The following is an 18,896-nucleotide window of genomic DNA, read 5'->3' as shown; positions in this document are numbered from 1 at the left end:
CAGGATGAAAGGTGATCGACGTGTGACCTCCAGGAATTGACGCATCGGAACCCGAGCTGCGTTGATTCGATTGGATGCCACCTACTATTCCGGATTCTACCCGTGACGTTGTACGGGGAGAATACGCAGGTCGACACCTATGCACTGCTGAATGAAGGATCGTTTGTCACGCTCATCGATGACGAACTCATCCGCAGAACCTGAAAGGCGAGAGTCGCCAACTGAACGTGCAATGGTTTGGTGGGAAATCTGCCAAAGAGCACACGAAAGTGGTCAGCCTGCAGATCAGTGCAGCGGGAAAGCCAAAGCCCTATGGGCTGAAGGACGTGTACGGAGTAGCCAATTTGAACCTTCCGATGCAGAGCATGCGTCGGGATGAATAAAAGGCAGTGAAGGCGAATGCACGCCTGCCTGTGAAGCCGTACAACAATGCGACGCCGAGGATCCTAATTGGACTGGATCATGCGCATCTTGGAATACCCCTCAGAACAAGAAGCAATGGATCTGGAGGACCATTTGCAGCAGCCACCGCACTTGGAAGGGTGGTGTATGGACCGTGTGAGCGGAAAGGTGAGCTCATCGCTTTAGAGTTCGTGCCTCCTAGCCGTGAAGACCGTGAATGCCTCGCAGTACAGCAGCACGGACCCGCGAGCAGCCCCTGGCCATCAAAGAATACCACTACGTGGACTACTACGTCGACAGTTTCACCAGCGAAGAAGAAGCTATCGCCGTTTCGACACGGGTGAGAGAAATTCATGCAGATGCAGGATTTGACTTGTGTCGATTTACTTCCAGTTCGCCAAGTGTGGTCAGAACGTTGAACCCACTTGAATCCATCGCTAGCGTCAGATAGACCGAAGCTGAGGAGAAGGTACTAGGAATGTACTGGCAGCCGGCTACAGATGACTTCAAGTTCGGCATCAAATATCATCGAGTCCCGAGAATCGTGATGACAGGGGAACGCGTCCCTACCAAGAGGGAGTTCCTAAGCCTGGTCATGTCCACCTTTGACCCGTTTGGATTCCTGAGCTGCTACAATGGTGACTGCCAAATTGCTAATGAGGGAGATTTGGCGGAAAGGAGTCAACTGGGACGAGCCGCTACCAGCTGATTTGGCCGCAGCCTTTGAGGATTGGCGGCAAGAAATGAGCAAGATCGAAGAGTTCCGATGTCCGCGCCACTACTTCGGCGGTGGATGCGTGCGGATGCTACAGCTGCACATCTTTGTGGACTCCAGTCAGTCGGCGTTCGCAGCAGCGGCCTATTGGCGGGCACTTACGAGAACGGAGACGTGCAGGCGCATTTCATAAGCTCCAAGACGAAATGCGCTCCGATGAGGACTATGTCGATCCCGCGACTGGAACTTCAAGCAGCAGTATTTGGCACGAGACTGATGGGCACCGTTAAGCAAGAGCACGGTGCGGCGATCAGCAGCTGCGTATTATGGACGGACTCTAAGACTGTGTTGCACTGGATAAGCAGCACCCACCGGAGATACAAGCAACCCGTGGAGATCTTGCAATCCACGGAGGCGTCCCAGTGGAGATGGATTCCGTCTGGCGAAAACGTGGCAGACGACTCGACGAGGCCGCGCAAGGCCGTGGACCTGAGCATCGGTTCGCGATGCTAAGCGGTCTACCATTTCTACGAGGACCAGAGGAAAGCTGGCCAAGATCGAGCGAGGGGTGGATCCCTCCAACGCCCGACGAAGAGGAAATTTGAGTTTGCCTTGGTCATGGTCAACTTCATATCCATGCAGGGATTCTCGAACTCCAATCGACTGTTGAGGAGCACCGCATGGGTGCTCAGATTTATTCGACGGTGCTGTGGACTACGATACGATGGAGAGGATCACGGACTGACGTCGATGGAGTGCGCTAAAGCTGAGCGCGCACTAGTACGGCAATCGCAGCGAGAAGCGTTTGCTGAGGACAACCAAGGGAAAGCCGTCAAGGGCAGCCGATTGCTTGGACTGTCCCCATACTTCGATGAGGACGGAGTAATGCAAGCCAGCGGATGGATCGACTACGCGACGTGTGTGCCACACAGCGCACTTCGACCGATCATACTGTGTCACGATGAGGCATTGGCGGAGATGATCGTGCAGCTTCACCACGAGAGAATGCGCCACCAAAACACGGAGGCAACCATCGAAGCGATCCGGCAGATGTTCTGGATTACGATCTTACGGAGGCTGCTACGAAGGGTGGTGAGCAAATGCAACGTTTGCTAGCTGCGAAGGGCACGACCAACTCAGCCCGAGATGGGTTCCCTATCAGAGGACCGGCTGGAGGCCAACGGATGGCCTTTTAAGTTTACCGGATTGGACTATATTGGACACCTATTAGTGACGGTTGGAAGAGGTGGGTGGCACTGTTTACGTGTCTAACCACAAGAGCTATCCACTTGGAGATGGCTCACGATTTGTCCACCGATTCCTGCATAATCGCTATGAGGAACTTTATGAGCCGACGTGGACCCGTCGTCAGGATTAGGAGCGACAATGGAAAGAACTTTGTTGGAGCCGACCGCGAAGCCAGGAGGTTCAGCGAAGTGTTCGAGCCTGTACAGATCCAGGGCGAGCTGTCGTCCAAAGGAGTCGAATGGATCTTCAAGTGCCTGGCGAACCCAGCTGAGGGTAGCGCCTGGGAAAGGATGGTGCAGTGCGTGAAGAAGGTGCTGGCGTACACCATGAAGGATCTTGCGTCCAAGGAGCACGTACTGGAGAACCTGCTGATTGAGGCGGAGAGCATAGTAAACTCTCGTCCACTCACTCATCTACCAGTGACGGTGGACCAGGAGGCTCCACTGACACCCAACGACTTGCTGAAGGGAGCACCCGATGCACAGTGGTTGATTCCATAGGCCAAAAATAAAAAAAACGAAAGTCCGAAATTTTTAATTTTTTGTCTTAAAATTATTTCTTAACAGATCAATAAAACAAACGGTATTTTCATTTTCGTTCTGTCTCTTTCCCTCGCTGTACGAATAGGGGGAGAAGAGAGACAATCAAAACACCTGATCATTGCAGTGAACGCAGCTTAAAAATTAGCTCCTTTGAAAAAATTTAATTAAAATAGTAAATCGTGGTCAATCATAATCAAATAAAATGAATTATGAAAGTAAAGGCATGTACTATAAAACGGAGTAATTTTTATGTCATTATGTGTCGTGTTATTGTTTTAAAGTTAGTGTTTCATTAGTGACCTGACGAGTGCCGAATTTTTGTGTATACATAGAATTAAGATAAAGAAAAAAGTTGTGTTACCCGTCACTCCCTTTAATGAAACTTATTTATTAATAATAGTGAATGTTTTCTTAGTCTATGTTCTAAATTTGAGCTGCAACTTTTTGCAACCTTCTGACTTATTCCATTTTTTGTGTTCGAGCAAATTTTGTGTTTTGCTCTTTTCGTGCGTAGTTTGTGTTTTGTTGTGTTCGTCTTATTCGTTTGTGCTTTGAAATCTTATTTGCGCAATTGTGATTTTTTTATTTAATTAAGTTTGTTTTTATATACAGGCAATTCATATCAGTGCAAAATATCACGTTTAAATATTTTTGAGATGTGGTGCTCAGTAATAGGTTCATTTCCTGATAAAGCTAAAAAAGTATATGACGACCTACAACATAGATTTCAATCTGATGGTTACGAAATTATTGAAAATATTTCTAAGAAAGTACTTGATTACTTATTCAAAAAGTTTGCTGATATGTGGAATAAATCCTATAGAAATAAAGTAAAAGTTATTCAAGTAAATTCTGATTGGTTAGCAAAATTTGAATATATATGTTTAAGTCAATCCAGAAAATCATCTGATCGAGGACGTCCAAAATTAAGTCTAGCAGTGTGCTCAGAAAGAACGAAGAGGCGAAGAATAGCAGAAATATCAGAGGTCAATCAGTCCGCTGCGGATGACATACGTTCGGTTTGCAGGCAACCGAATCCTTCGATATTTCCAGCAAAGGAATGTGAAGTAGTAGCTCTTATAACTGAAGCTAATTTAACAAAACAGCAATATGAACACATCAAAAGCTTTGTTAACAGTAAAATAGAGGCAAACTTTTTTCCCTGTTACAATAATATTTTAAAGGAAAAACAGGAAAGCTATCCAGAACTAATAAGTGTTACAGAATCTGACATAGAAGTTTCGCTACAAAGCTTATTGGACCACACTGCGTCTCGCATTTTAAAGTTACAAAGCGATGTAACAGATAAACTTGATGAGTCTCATAATTACCTCACTTTAATAGGGAAATGGGGCTTCGATGGCAGCTCTGGACACAGCGAATATAAGCAAAAATTTGAAAATAATAATTTGGAAGACAGTTGCTTATTTGTGACATCATATGTTCCTCTTCAACTATTTGGTAAAATCTGATAATGATAAGGAACAGAAAATTATTTGGAAAAACCCACGACCATCGTCTACCCGTTATTGCCGCCCGATTCGCATTCAATTTCAAAAGGAATCAGTAAATTTAATTAAAAATGAAGAAGAGTATTTTAAAAACAAAATTCAACAACTAACTCCACCGAATTTAAAACGGCTACCACCGGAAATTCTGCGTTGATCATATCCTTCAACTCACAATGGTGGATGGCAAAGTGTGCAATGCCTTAAGTGAAACATCATCTTCAAAGTGCTACATATGCCAAGCTAGACCTACGGAAATGAACGACATTGACAAATGCCTACAAAAAAAAGTCAGAACAGATCGGTATGAATTTGGATTGTCTCCATTACATGCGTATATTCGTTTCTTTGAGTATTTTCTTCACGTATCATATAAACTTGAAATCCGTCAATGGCAAATAAGAGGGAAAGAAAATAAAGAACTGGTTCAGAGAAGGAAACAAAATATTCAGTCCGAATTTCGTGAAAAAATGGGTCTTATTGTCGACAAACCAAGAACAGGTGGCAGTGGAAATTCAAATGACGGCAACACTGCAAGAACATTTTTTAATAATCCTCATTTATCGGCTGAAATAACAGGCATTGAACAACATTTAATTGAAAAATGTGCAACAGTACTGCAAGCCTTGTCGTCTGGATATAAAATCAATGTGGAAAAATTTCGAAAACTAGCGTTAGATACTGCAAGGGAACTACAACAAAGTATTCCTGGTATTATTTGCCTTCTTCAGTGCATAAAATACTTATTCATGCCCCAGATGTTATTAAATATGCATTGGTATCCATTGGAGAGCTCTCAGAAGAAGCTGCGGAGTCAAGGAACAAGGACGTTAAGAAGTATCGACTCAATCATACACGTAAAACCTCACGTATTGCCACTAATAGGGACCTTATAAATCGGTTGTTATTAACTTCAGATCCTTTCATAACCGGGCAACGAAAGTTACCCTCCAAATGTAAAACGATTCTTTCGAAAAGTGTTTTTGATTTGTTAGAATAATATTATTGTCCATTTTATTTTGTATATTGATAATAAAATGAAATTAAAACATATTTAATAAATAAGGAATTTTTGAGCCTGAAAGTATGCAATTGAATTAAAGCTTTAAAATGTTATTTTGTATTTTTTTATGGCCTTAACGAATGGTTTTTGCCTTTGTTTAATAATGTTCTTCATAATATTGAGTCCTATAAAGCAGCACAAAAATTTTGAGCTCAATATTCCAACTGGAACTATTTTTGGCCGCCTTCGCCATACATAATCAACCACTGTGCGATGTCCCAAATCTTCCCAAGGATGACGGACAGGAGTTCGTGAGATGTGCTACCAGGAAGCAGTGGAGCATAGCGAGGATGATGCGGGATCGATTCTGGAAGAGATGGGTGCTTGAGTACCTGCCTACCCTTGTGCGCAGGGAGAGATGGTGCAAGCACGTCGAGCCAATTGGCCGAGGAGACCTGGTGTTCATCTGTGATCCGGCCATGCCACGAAGGGAGTGGAAACGAGGCGTCGTGGAAGAGGTGTTCACCGGGAGAGATGGGAGTACCTCGTCGAGCGGCAGTGCGGACTAACGATTGAGCCAAGACGATAATGCGTCCCGCTTCGAAGTTAGCTGTCCTGGATGTGGTGAATGCGCTGCTTCACGGGATGGGGATGTCGCGGAACAGATTAGGGTTATTGATAGTTAGTCAAGTTAAACGCCGATAGAACCCAGTATTATGTGACGGTAGCTTTGGGATTTAAGTTCATATTATTCGGTCCCACTAAATAGGGAAAAAAGACTATTACAATTTGGCGGATTAATTAGACCGATTTGCGCCATCACAATGAGAGGGAAGAGAAACTGCGGTAGGTTAAAGGCTAAGTAGTTGTAAGAGCTAAGTAATTAATGTAACTCTTACAGAATAAAACATCAACAACACATCAACACTAACCAAACCAAACCGAACTCCGACTATTGTCCAGCACTAGAGTGTTTGTTTAAAGGCATTCCCCGTGATCGGCCAAGCGGCGACAGATATTGAACTTGAATAAACGCTTATAACGGTAAAAAAATATTTTCCCAATATGTAATTATAAGTCCATGAAATATGCAAAAAAGCGCGTTTTGTATAATAAAAATTTATCATAAAAAGAGAAATCTTATCACTTAAAAGGTGGCATAGATATTTTTGTGCATAATTAATGCCCCTTATCCGAAAACAATCAAAAAAGTAACTTAAACAAAGATTTTGTTAAATTTTTTCGCGCAGTGTAAATGTCAATCAATGTATGCGGTTGATGTAAAATTGTGCTTTCTCTTTTCTGTGAAAAGGGATTTCTCACCGTGAATAAAGCCACATGAATTTTAGGTTGAGCCTTCATTAAACGATGGTCTAAAGAGTTTGATGATACTTTTAAAATTTTAACGCTTATCATATCTCTGGCTTGACCGAATACTGTTTTTGCGTTTGGAGTCCGCAATATTCCGAACATCGCTCTATCGAATCTGTGCGAAAACTGTTTCGTTTATTTATGTACCTTTTAAGATGGCGATCTGCCAATAAATCTTTTATGTAATACTAATTTCTTATTTTTATATAGGATTATATTACTATTATAATGGGATATAAGATATATATTAGTTAGCGTTGAAACATACAGGCAGACATTATAACCCCTTCTGTAAGGGTATCAAAATTACTGACGTTTTACTCTGTAAGAATTTTTTAAACCGATTTCCAAATTGCGTGTTTTTTTTAATAGTTTAAGGTTGTAACTTTTTTTTTTTGCCAGTTTTTTGGAACAACTTACAAAAATTTTGTCATTTTTGCCACATATCAATGTTGTCTCATTAATTCTGAATAAAACGAGACAAATTTCATCAAAAAATAATTAAAATTGTCGCGTAAAATTGTCGAATCGCAGGAATAGATCCGAGTTAGTTAAGCGAAAAGTAGGCGAAAGATATCACGAGGAAGAGTGTTGCACAGATAACGCGGCTAATATAAGCGATTTAAGATTGTTAGTAGAGCAAGGTGACAAGATGTGGTAGAGACCATTGTAGTCCGAACATAATACCCTGAACGGATCGTGTTGGGCATATGTCGAACTACAATGGCTGAGGAGTAGAGGACGAAAGTTTCTAGTCCTTCTACTAGGAACGTTAAAATTTAAGCGTGTTAGTAAATGCTGGCTGTCTATATTTCCATAAATAAGATTGTTTTAGAAACATGACACCCAGCATCGTTCTACGGTTTGTTAATGATGGTAAGTTGATTAGTAAAAGTCTACTACGATAAGAGGGGAGGTAAAGATTTGCATCCCAATTAAGTCCCCTAAGCGCAAAAGTAAGGAAGTTTTTTTGTACAGATTCAATGTGATCTTGGTGTACGGGTCATTAAATTCTTTTGACCATCTTTTAATAAAACCAAGCACACCCATAGCTTTATTAACCATGGTCGGTAAATTTAAGTTCAAATCTAATCGTTAGATCGTTAACTTGAGTTAATCGTTCTAAAGGCGTTCCCATAGAGAAAGTACATAGCCTGGTGAGGACTAGATCGATAAAACGACATAAGTTCCAAATCGGATTGAAGTCTAGACTGGGCGCTAGTGAATTTATACTGAAGGCATAGCTTAACGTCATCAGCGTAACATAAGTTCAAGTGAATTAGTTAAGGCAAGGGGCAAGTCATTAATAAACAGTATAAAAAGTAGGGGTCCAAGATGGCTTCCTTGGGGCACCCCAGATGTGGCGCGGACTATACGCGAGGTAACATCTTTAAAGAAAACACGTTGGGTTCTCCCAGATAAGTAACTTGAAATCCAGATAAGAAGATCAGTTGGGATCCCAAAAGGACTGAGTTTACTTATAAGAAGCGAATGGTTAACAGAATCAAATGCTTTACTGAAGTCAGTGTAAATGACGTCTGTTTGTAAGCCATTCCGGAACCCATCCGTGATATAAGATGTTAGCTCCAATAAGTTGGTAGTGGGGGGAGCGGCGTTTCATGATGCCATGCTGGCACGGAGTTATTATTGAACTAAATAGGTGTTGCAAATGTGAAGTGATTAACAATTTAGAGATTGTAGTATCCAGTTAGTAAGAGCAAGTATTCGTACGCTGCTGTTCCCTTTTGCTTTACCACATCGTTAAAGAAAAACTGGTAGCGAAGGGGCTTACTGTCGGTATTCACCCTGGGATCGACGGATCGTCTTTACCTACGGTGCGTAGGAGGTTTCGGGGCGTGCACTTCTTGCGTTGCTCGGTTCTAAGCTCGTCGGAATGGTGTGGGTTCTTCCTAGCTTCCTACATAACACCACTCTACTCTAATAATTATTTAAGTGCACTTCACTGTTCGTTAATGATCGGGCAAATATTTGAATTAAGACCTGTTGGAAACGGACGGACACGGGTTGTATTGAGGATCAGGAAAACTTACGCTTGATCGGGGTGGCTGAGATGTTTGTACGCTCCCCTGGTCTTTACCCTCCTTACCTTGATACCTCGATGTGAATCCGCTTGGTATCCCTAGAGTAATGTACTCTACAGACTCAAACGACTTCGGAGTTTCCTGAAAACTGCATCACCATAAGCCCCAGACCCAGATAATACTCTTCTATTCCATTATACTGTACATTATCTTTACTAAATCAAATCAAAATACACTTCATACGCCTTTGCGCCATATCAAAATAAAGAAAACTCAAAAGGAACTTGAGGAAATCAAAACTAAAGAACCAAAAGAAATAATATTACAAATTCATCTTACGTTAATTTAGCCTATCTGTCATATGTACCCATTGCCAAACACCGCATCACTAACATAGGTTACATTTATATATATAGATAAATATAAGTTATCACCCGGCACATTCGAGCCCCTCCCTTTGCTCAGCATTATTCGCCCCTACCACTACGCCCTGAACTCGACCCAGACTCTTAAACCCGAATCCACAACATAAGCACAATTCCCAATATTCAAGTGCTGTGGGTTCAAGTACATCCGGCTATGTCGCAAGAGTGCAACTAAGTCACAAGTGTGCAACTATGTACGCTGACTAAAATGTTGCGGGAGAGCTGACACAAAACTATAAGTGTTACGCTGACTCTGGACACCGGATAGCTGACTCCACATCCGCCGACCCCACACACGCCGACACCACACACGCTGACACCGCGTATAGAATTGGAGTGGGAGATCAGCCAATTCCGAACCGACGACCGGAGGGCCTCAACTCTGCGTAGTCAGTCTTCTCCGGACCTCTGAGCATCGAAGCTGAACCTGAACATCCTGAACCTAATCTACAAATTGTACCCTTAACATCCTACTCTCGATCTACTATCAACCAAATTGTTAAACTAAGAAGCGAATAATAAATTGTAACTACACATCGAACCATGAACGGAGTCTCATTATCAGGTGACCAACCATTGGACACCTTAACTGGCGCCCGAGCGGGTAAGTAGAGTGAGTGTATTGCGAGTGCTGAAAAGTGTTTTCCCAAGGAAAAATCAATCGAATGTACAAACATAGAAATCCTTCTCGAAAAAAAAGAAAAATATTCTTCGTTTTGTCCCAAACAAAATTCTTTTCCAAAATAAAATAAAAAAAAGGGGAAAAATGAATGGTAAAAAATTTAAAAAGTGTAGAAATTTTCCAAAAAAAAAAGGGGGAAAAATAAATAGTGAAAAATTTAAAAAATGTAGAAATTTTTCCAAAAAAAAAAAAGGGGAAAAAATGAATAGTGAAAAGTTTAAAAGTGTAGAATTTTTTCCCAAAATAAAATAAAAACAAGAAAGGAAAGCTAACTTCGGGCGGAGCCGAAGTTGATATACCCTTGCAGTTCAGTCGCTGTTCGCTAGGTGGCGCCACCCATCTTATTTTATTAGATATATAGCGGATCGTTTATAGTCGGCCGATCCTTATGAAAATTGGCAGATCAGATTGTTTTCCCCAAAATAGAATCTGTACCAAGTCCCATCTTTCTAACTTAAAAAACACCAAAGTTATGCCAATTTCGATCGTTCTATGACAGCTATAGGATATAGTCGGCCGATCCTTATGAAATTTTGTACATAAGATAAGATGTACATAAGATTTGGTCAAACATAACATGTGTGGAAAGTCCTAACCCTCTAACTTAAAAAACACCAAAGTTATGGCATTTCCGATCAATCAGTTATATGGCAGCTATAGGATATAGTCGACCGATCCCGGCCGTTCCGACTTATATACTGCCTGCAAAGGAAAGAAGGATGTGTGCAAAGTTTCAACTCGATAGCTCTAAAACTGAGAGACTAGTTTGCGTAGAAACAGACAGACGGACAGACGGACAGACGGACATGCTCATATCGACTCAGGAGGTGATCCTGATCAAGAATATATATACTTTATAGGGTCGGAGATGTCTCCTTCACTGCGTTGCACACTTTTGACCAAAATTATAATACCCTCTGCAAGGGTATAAAAAAGAAAGGGAAAGTGAATAGGAAAAAGTTTTAAGTGTAGAAATCTTTCCGAAAATTAAAGGAAAAAAGAAGGAAAAGTATAGAGTGAAATAACGACTTTCAAAAAAATAAAGAATAAAATCAAGAATAAAAAATAACGAAAAGTTTTTTCAGAGTAGAACGAGAGTGAGGAAATTGGTTGGGAAAAGTGTAAAAAACAAGCGTTAGGAAAAACGTAGTTTTTTTTAAGAAAAAAAAGAGGAAAAAAATAATAAAGAAAAAATGAAAATTTAGATAGGGGAAGACGAGAATAAAAAGCATTTCCTCTAAATAAAAAGATATAAAAAAATAAAATTTTTTTTAGATAGGGGAATTTTTAGAGAGGTAGAGGATTTTTTCCTTAAGGTATAAAGAAGTAAAAGGAAGTAAAAGTAAAAAATTAAGGTATGGGAAAAGAGCGGGTAATTTAAGAGCGAAATAAGAATGAAAAAATGAAAATGAAATCAAAGAATTTCGAAATATGAAACAAAATTAAAAAGAAAAAGAAGAAGAATATGTGTTGTAATAAAATGATGAAGTAATTACCCACCGCGGCGGTTTGCTACCATAGCATATTCGCGGGGTGCTAAAATATTGCTTCATATAAGAAATAAGAGAACCACCGCGAAGACATTCGCGAGTGGCAAGAATTATAAAAAAAAAAATAATAATATAAAAAAAGGGTTGTGTTGTGTTACAAAATAAAAGAAACGGAATTACCCACTGCGGCGGTTTGCCACTGGCATATCCGCGAGTGTTAAAATATTGCCGTGTATAAAAAAAATAAGAGAACCACCGTGAGCACATTCGCGTGTGGCAAGAAAAATAAACTAACAAATTAAGATAAAAATGGTGTGTGGCAACCTGCTGGAAACGCTAAGAGGTGTGGGAATGCACCCAAAAAAAGCTGCCCAGTGGGGTTGTGTGAGCAAACGTACCTGAGTAGGCCTGCGGGCTAAAATGGAACAATACGGACCACCGCGCCCAGTGCCAAAAAAATACAAAACACAAGACAGACCCGAAACCAGAATTTACAACACACAAAACCAAAAGAAACCTAAAAGCACGAAACAAAAAGAAAAACTAAAACGAAACAAAAAAGAAAAAACTAAAACAAAACAAAAAGAGAAAACTGAAAGTATGCAACAAAAAAATAAGATTAAAGTATGCAACAAAAAAGGAAAACTAAAAGTATGCAATATACGCAACAAAACAGCACCCGTAATACAATACTCACTCGACACCCTATTACAATTAGATAATATTATATTCTGCTATTCCTCATATTTAAAAAAATTTCCTTTTCTAATTATCAGAAGAATTTGAAGACGAACACGAGCACTCCAATATCAATACACAAGCACTTGTAAAGGGTGAGTAAAGCGCTTCCCTCCTTCCTCCTCAAAAAAACAAAAAATTCAAACACCATTTACGAATACCAAAAAATTATATTCCAAATAAAAAACAGATATTAAAAATTATATTGTAAGAAGAAAAACAAAAAATTCAAACACCATTTACGGATACCAAAAATTATATTCCAAATAAAAAACAAATATAAAAAATTATATTGTAAGAAGAAAAACAAAAAATTGCAACCATCATTTACGAATACTAAAAATTATATTTAAAAAATTTTTTAAAATTAAATTGCTTACTTACGTACTATTTTTTTTATACGACTTACACGTCATTCTCTTGGGACCTCTTGGCATAGGTCTATAGTATTTTTTTCCTAAATAAAACATTTTCCCTTCCTCTTGAAATGGAAGAAATCAAGGCCACCCTGCAGAAATTCGACGAGAGCCTTAAACCCTCCATAATTAATGGAGTAAAGTTTGCCGAGACTTACCTCCCATCCTTCCAATCTACATGCTTTGAGAATTTTAAGCTATATAAAATTCGAATAACGCAGAGATTGGTAAAGGATTTGTCCGATTCGGAGCAAATCTCCGAGATAATAGAAAGGGAACATCGCAGGGCCCACAGAGGTCCAAAGGAAGTCACCATCCAAATTCTGGAGAAATTCTATTTTCCCAGAATGGCAAGTACGGTTCGTGCTCATTGTCATCGTGCGACTGCTGCAAACGATTCAAATACGAGCGTCATCCCAATAAACCAGAATTGCAACCGACACCCATCCCAACCTACCCATGCGATATATTGCATATCGACGTGTTCACCTTAGAAAAAAAAGGTTTATCTAAGTTGTATTGACAAATTTACGAAATTCGCCAAACTTTTTCCCCTGCAAACCAAGGCATCAATCACCTCCTTCATTACTTACGGTGCCTAGAATGATAGTGTCGGACAACGAAAGGGGTCTCCTTTGTCCGACGGTATTAAACTATCTCCGAACATTGGAGATAGAATTATATTATATCCCTACTCAGAAGAGTGAAGTCAACGGCCAAGTGGAAAGATTCATTCAACCTTCTTGGAAATCTACCGGTGTTTTTAAAATTCGAACATCCCAAATTCACAAGTGCACAGTTAGCACTGATCGCTGTAGACAGATACAACAACTCTGTCCATTAAGTGACAAACCAAAAAGCCCGTTGACCTATTTTTGAACCGCGCATCGCGCATTAATTATCAGGGATTATCAAACTTCAAGGAAAAAACACTTGAAGACGTTAGAGGCCTGATCGAACGAAACCAGATTATGGCCAATATAGCGCATAATAAAAATAGGACCGAACCTAAACAATACGAGTCGGGGGATAAGGTTTTCGTCGCTAATAAGCAGATTAAAACGAAAGAAAAGCAACGTTTCAGACCAGAGGAGGTCCAGGAGAATCGTGAAGTGACAATAAAAACTAAATCAGGGAAAATCTTACACAAAGAGACTTGAGGAAATTGAAGAGCGCTTTACAACCCTCTATTTTTTAAGAAAAAAACAAAAAACACAAAAAACTTTTTATTTTTGACACTTTCACAAAACATTAAACGTAGAATAAGATATTATAAGTATGAATAGTATATACACAAGCTTTTCTTTCTTCTTGATCAATGCCCTACAAGCCTCGCAATCATCGGTCTCGCGTCAGCCGCGCGCATATACAAATACAACGCACACCGTCGTACCCCTGCAACAAGGAGGAGTATGGCGCATCAACGGAATGTTCAAACTGGTTCACGTCATCGACATATCGAGGATGATGCAGCTAGTGGACGAAACTAGCCGGGATGCGGCAACCCTGCCGGATCAACGGCATCAAAACTATAACGAGGCATTACCTGGAGCAGGCAGCGGAAGGGATGAACAGAGTAATGAGGGCCAACAAACACGCAGAGCTCGAGCGGTAAACTGGCTGGGTTCAGCCTGGAAATGGATAGCACGATCACCGGATGCAGAGGACTGGAATGCGGTACTCAACTCGGAAAAGATGATCAACGAAAACATCAACCAACAAATTCGGATCAACGCTCGACTCTTCGACGCAAGCCACAAATCGATTCAAGAACTAAATGATGTGGTAGCGAGAGTCAATGCGATTGACGGAGATCTCCACGCAGTTACAGCAACACTGCATAAGGCAATTATCCTGGCTGGCCAAGTGGCGGAAATCACGAGGGCCTGCCAACTTGCCAAAACGGGAGTGACGAATTCAAATCTTCTGGATCACGAGGAAATTGAAACCATACTCACGGAAGTCAACGATCTCCCGTACCAAAACGCTGTGGAAGCAGTGGAATTTTCCCGGCCAACCATACTCTCCAATGGCACGACGCTACTATACATCCTGGCTCTCCCCAAAGTATCAAACAGGAGATACGAACTTGTACGCTTGTATCCAACAGTATCAGGCGGAAGACAAATAGTGCTCGAGCACCACAAGTTCGCATTGAACGGAGAGGAAACATATGCAGTAGTGGGCAGCTGTTCCACCATCGGCAATATAACAGTCTGCCCCGAAGAGGATTTAATAGCCTTGGAGGAGAACTCATGCATTCCACGGCTCCTGAAGGGTGGCCATGCATCTTGCTCATACCTTCGGAGCAACGAAGAAGTCGTGCAGTTAGTTGAGGATGGGACATTATTCCTCTCCAATTATAATGGATCGCTTGCAACACTCGAAAGGGACTACCAACTGGAAGGGACGTACATAGTCCAGTTCAACAATGAAGTCGTCGCAGTCCGGACCAAAACTTCACCGCCTATCCGCATATCACCCTATGGCCTTACCACCAGTACTGACCAACATTACGGTAGCTGGCTATAGACCTTCCCTTGGTTACGTTGATGACGTCAACACTCAAAACACACAGGCGATGTCTGGCGTTTCACGAGGCGTAACCTTTTCCTACGTCTTGGAGGCTTCACTAACACTAGTAGTCTTCTTGATCCTGTTCATCATCTGGAGGAAGCTGACCTCCACGAAGGAATACCAACCACGAGGGTTATAACGGAAGACCTGGAGAACCCAAAGAGGGACATCGACAACAGCCCACCATTCTGTTAATTGATCTGCGGGACGCAGACTTTTAGAGGGGGAGGAGTTATCACCCGGCACATTCGAGCCCCTCCCTTTGCTCAGCATTATTCGCCCCTACCACTACGCCCTGAACTCGACCCAGACTCTTAAACCCGAATCCACAACATAAGCACAATTCCCAATATTCAAGTGCTGTGGGTTCAAGTACATCCGGCTATGTCGCAAGAGTGCAACTAAGTCACAAGTGTGCAACTATGTACGCTGACTAAAATGTTGCGGGAGAGCTGACACAAAACTATAAGTGTTACGCTGACTCTGGACACCGGATAGCTGACTCCACATCCGCCGACCCCACACACGCCGACACCACACACGCTGACACCGCGTATAGAATTGGAGTGGGAGATCAGCCAATTCCGAACCGACGACCGGAGGGCCTCAACTCTGCGTAGTCAGTCTTCTCCGGACCTCTGAGCATCGAAGCTGAACCTGAACATCCTGAACCTAATCTACAAATTGTACCCTTAACATCCTACTCTCGATCTACTATCAACCAAATTGTTAAACTAAGAAGCGAATAATAAATTGTAACTACACATCGAACCATGAACGGAGTTCTCATTATCAGGTGACCAACCATTAGACACCTTAACTTATATATTCACTTTTTTACGGACTTACGCTCGTTTCCGGCGATGCAGGTTCGTTGGGCCCATCGAAGATGCGGATTGTTGTAAAAATGGTGCTTCTAACGTTGCAAGTGAAGGCTGGTGGCGGTTGTGTGGTGCATGTGCAGTTACATTAAACTACATGAAAATAGAAATTACCCTAAATAACTATATCTAGCAAAATCTTAAATCTAATTTTAATTGATCCAACGCTTTGATACTTCTTTCATCCTAGTTCGTGATTGCTTTTCTCGGTGTCTTTTGCTGAGTTCGGGTCTGCGAGATCACGTGGTTACGAGTTCATGCCACACCGGCACAAGGATGAAAGAGTCCCAAGCTTGGCTGCTGTGGGAACTGCTGCTTTAGCCTACTCTGCTTATGGGTCTGTTACATCATCAGTTGAGCTTAGGTTGCCACGTGTACTCGACCTCTTACACTCGATCTTTTTGCACTCCTTTTTTCTCACTTCCTTCCTTTCCGACCGGTTGCCTTTGTTTTTGCCAGTGGCAACGTGCCATATTGATGAAAAGCGAGAACACGCTACGCGACGTGCACGAGGCTAACCGGCGGGTGGGGATCGCACTACAGATTGCTTTCCCATTGTAATACAAATTATCTCACTGATCTGTTCACTATCTATCCACTATATTTACCATTCAGCAATCTTAGTATTCTCAACTGTTGCAAGAGATGTTCCCAATACTGAATTTAGAGATGTTGGAAATTTTATAAATTTCAAAGCTGCTTTAGCACGTGGTTGCTGCCTTCGTTCAATTTACGCAGGTCAGATTTTCACGTCTGGTGCTCTCTCTATGGCAAATTCAAATGAAAGAACTGCTAATAAGCTAACTTCGTTGCTAAGCAACCGAGAAAACCTCCAAAACTTCTAATAACGGGACAATTCCTGATCTCCGTTTGCATCTGTCTCTCAGCGCTTTTGCACAAGTATGCCAGAGAGAGTGCCTACCGTGTGCCAGAGCGTGACGATTATATAGCCGTTTTCGTCTCTATGCTCCGCACCCTACACTTCGGATTCGGCATTTACTATTCTTTTTCCGCTCCTTTTTCCCTCTGTCCTTCCTTTCCGACCGGTTGCCTTTGATTCTGCCAGTGGCAATTTGTCACATTGATTAAAGCTCTATCGCAAGTTCAAATGAACGACCTGACAATAAGTTAACTTCGTTGCTACGCAACCGAGAAAATCTTCAAACTTCCAATAACGAGACAATTCCTGATCTCCGTTTGCATCTGTCTCTCAGAGCGTCTCTCCCGCATGCGTATGCCAGAAAAAAAGCGTACCGTGTGCCAGAGCGGGACGATTATATTGCCCTTTTCGTCGCTACGCTCCGTACCCTACATTTCGGACTCGGCATTTCCGACTATCCTTGGTGAAGACTGATACAAAATAATTTCTTGGTTCTCTCTACAGCTTCGATCCCCACAACCACAGTTCATAAAGCCGAAGCTCGATCGCATTAACTGAAAAGGGTCGGCTGATGCATTTCGCCTTCTATTCGTTATGTTTTGATGTCCTTCAAATGGTACACTCCAAGTTGTTTCTCCGTGTCGCTTATTAATTCATAATAAATCGGACTTATTTTCTTCGTAATCTTTGCTTTGACAAATACTGGTGCAAGCTTCCTGCTGAACTTCTTTGCCGCATTGCTTTGCGCGAAACTACGGGCATAAACGGTGTCTCCTTCTTTTAGCTTGACCGCACGACTACGCAAGTTATAAACTTTAGCGTTTGCTTCATGACACTGACTGATCCTTTCCTTAGCCGTCTTCCTAGCTAACGCTAATAAATCCGGTGTTTTTAAAGCTACATCGTCTGTCAAAGCTTTTAGCCTTCTAAGCAACTCATAGTCTCGTCCGTTTACAATCATGTTCTGACCAAAACAAAGGAAATACGGCGAAAAGCCCGTGCTCCGATGTACACTTGCTCTTAAAGACGCACTAATCTGATCAATGCTTGAATCCCAGTTTGTATGATCAGTGTCTATATATGCCCTAATTGCTGCTAACACAGATCGATTTACACGTTCACTGGCGTTCGCTTGTGGTGAGTAGATCGCGGTACATATATGTCTGACTCCAAAACCGCGTCAAAAATGCTTTAAAAATGTCCTGACTTGAATTGGGATCCGTTATCCCGTTAGGATTGACTCCTGAACACCGAATGTATAAAACACTTGTGACTCTAGATAATCGCAAATCCTTTCAGAGGTGAACATTCGCAAAGGCTGCAAGAAATGAAACTTCGTATTATGATCCAATATGATCAATAATCTATGTTTCCCTTCTTGGATCTCGGTAAGACCTAGCAGATCCATGTAAAGTTTCAGGAACGGCCTTTCTGATACTATTGGTTTCCCTAATGGTGGCCTCAGTATAGTGTTCGCACTCTTACTTGTTTTACAAATTGGACACTCCGAGACGTAACTACGAATTTGAGTAACCATTCCTGGCCAATATAGATATCGCTTGAGCTTCTCAATCATCTTTGTCATGCCAATATGAGCAGAATCGGGAGGATTGTGACCGCGCGATATAACCTTGTCAACTAAACTGACGGGAACGTACAATTTCCATGCCTGTTATTCTTGCGAATATATCTCCACGTGATGATTCTGTTTTCTTATAAACAAACTGATCGACAATTTTAAAATCTGGTAACCTGTCTTGATTAGCTTTAATATGTTCTCGTAGCTCTCTGTACTGTGCTGAATTGAACTCGTTAGACTCTAAGTCGATAATAGGTCCGCTATCTAATATTTCGTCTATTGAACCTTCTTCGCGACGCGACAGTGCATCCGCTACAACGTTTTGTGAGCCCTTCCGGTGCTCTATCTTTAGTTTGAGTCCACGTAATTTCATGGCCCACCTTTCCAAGCGACCTCT

This window comes from Drosophila ananassae, chromosome 3R (genome assembly GCF_017639315.1).
Source record: "Drosophila ananassae strain 14024-0371.13 chromosome 3R, ASM1763931v2, whole genome shotgun sequence".
Taxonomy (NCBI): Eukaryota; Metazoa; Arthropoda; class Insecta; order Diptera; family Drosophilidae; genus Drosophila; species Drosophila ananassae.
This window is presented reverse-complemented; position numbering follows the sequence as displayed.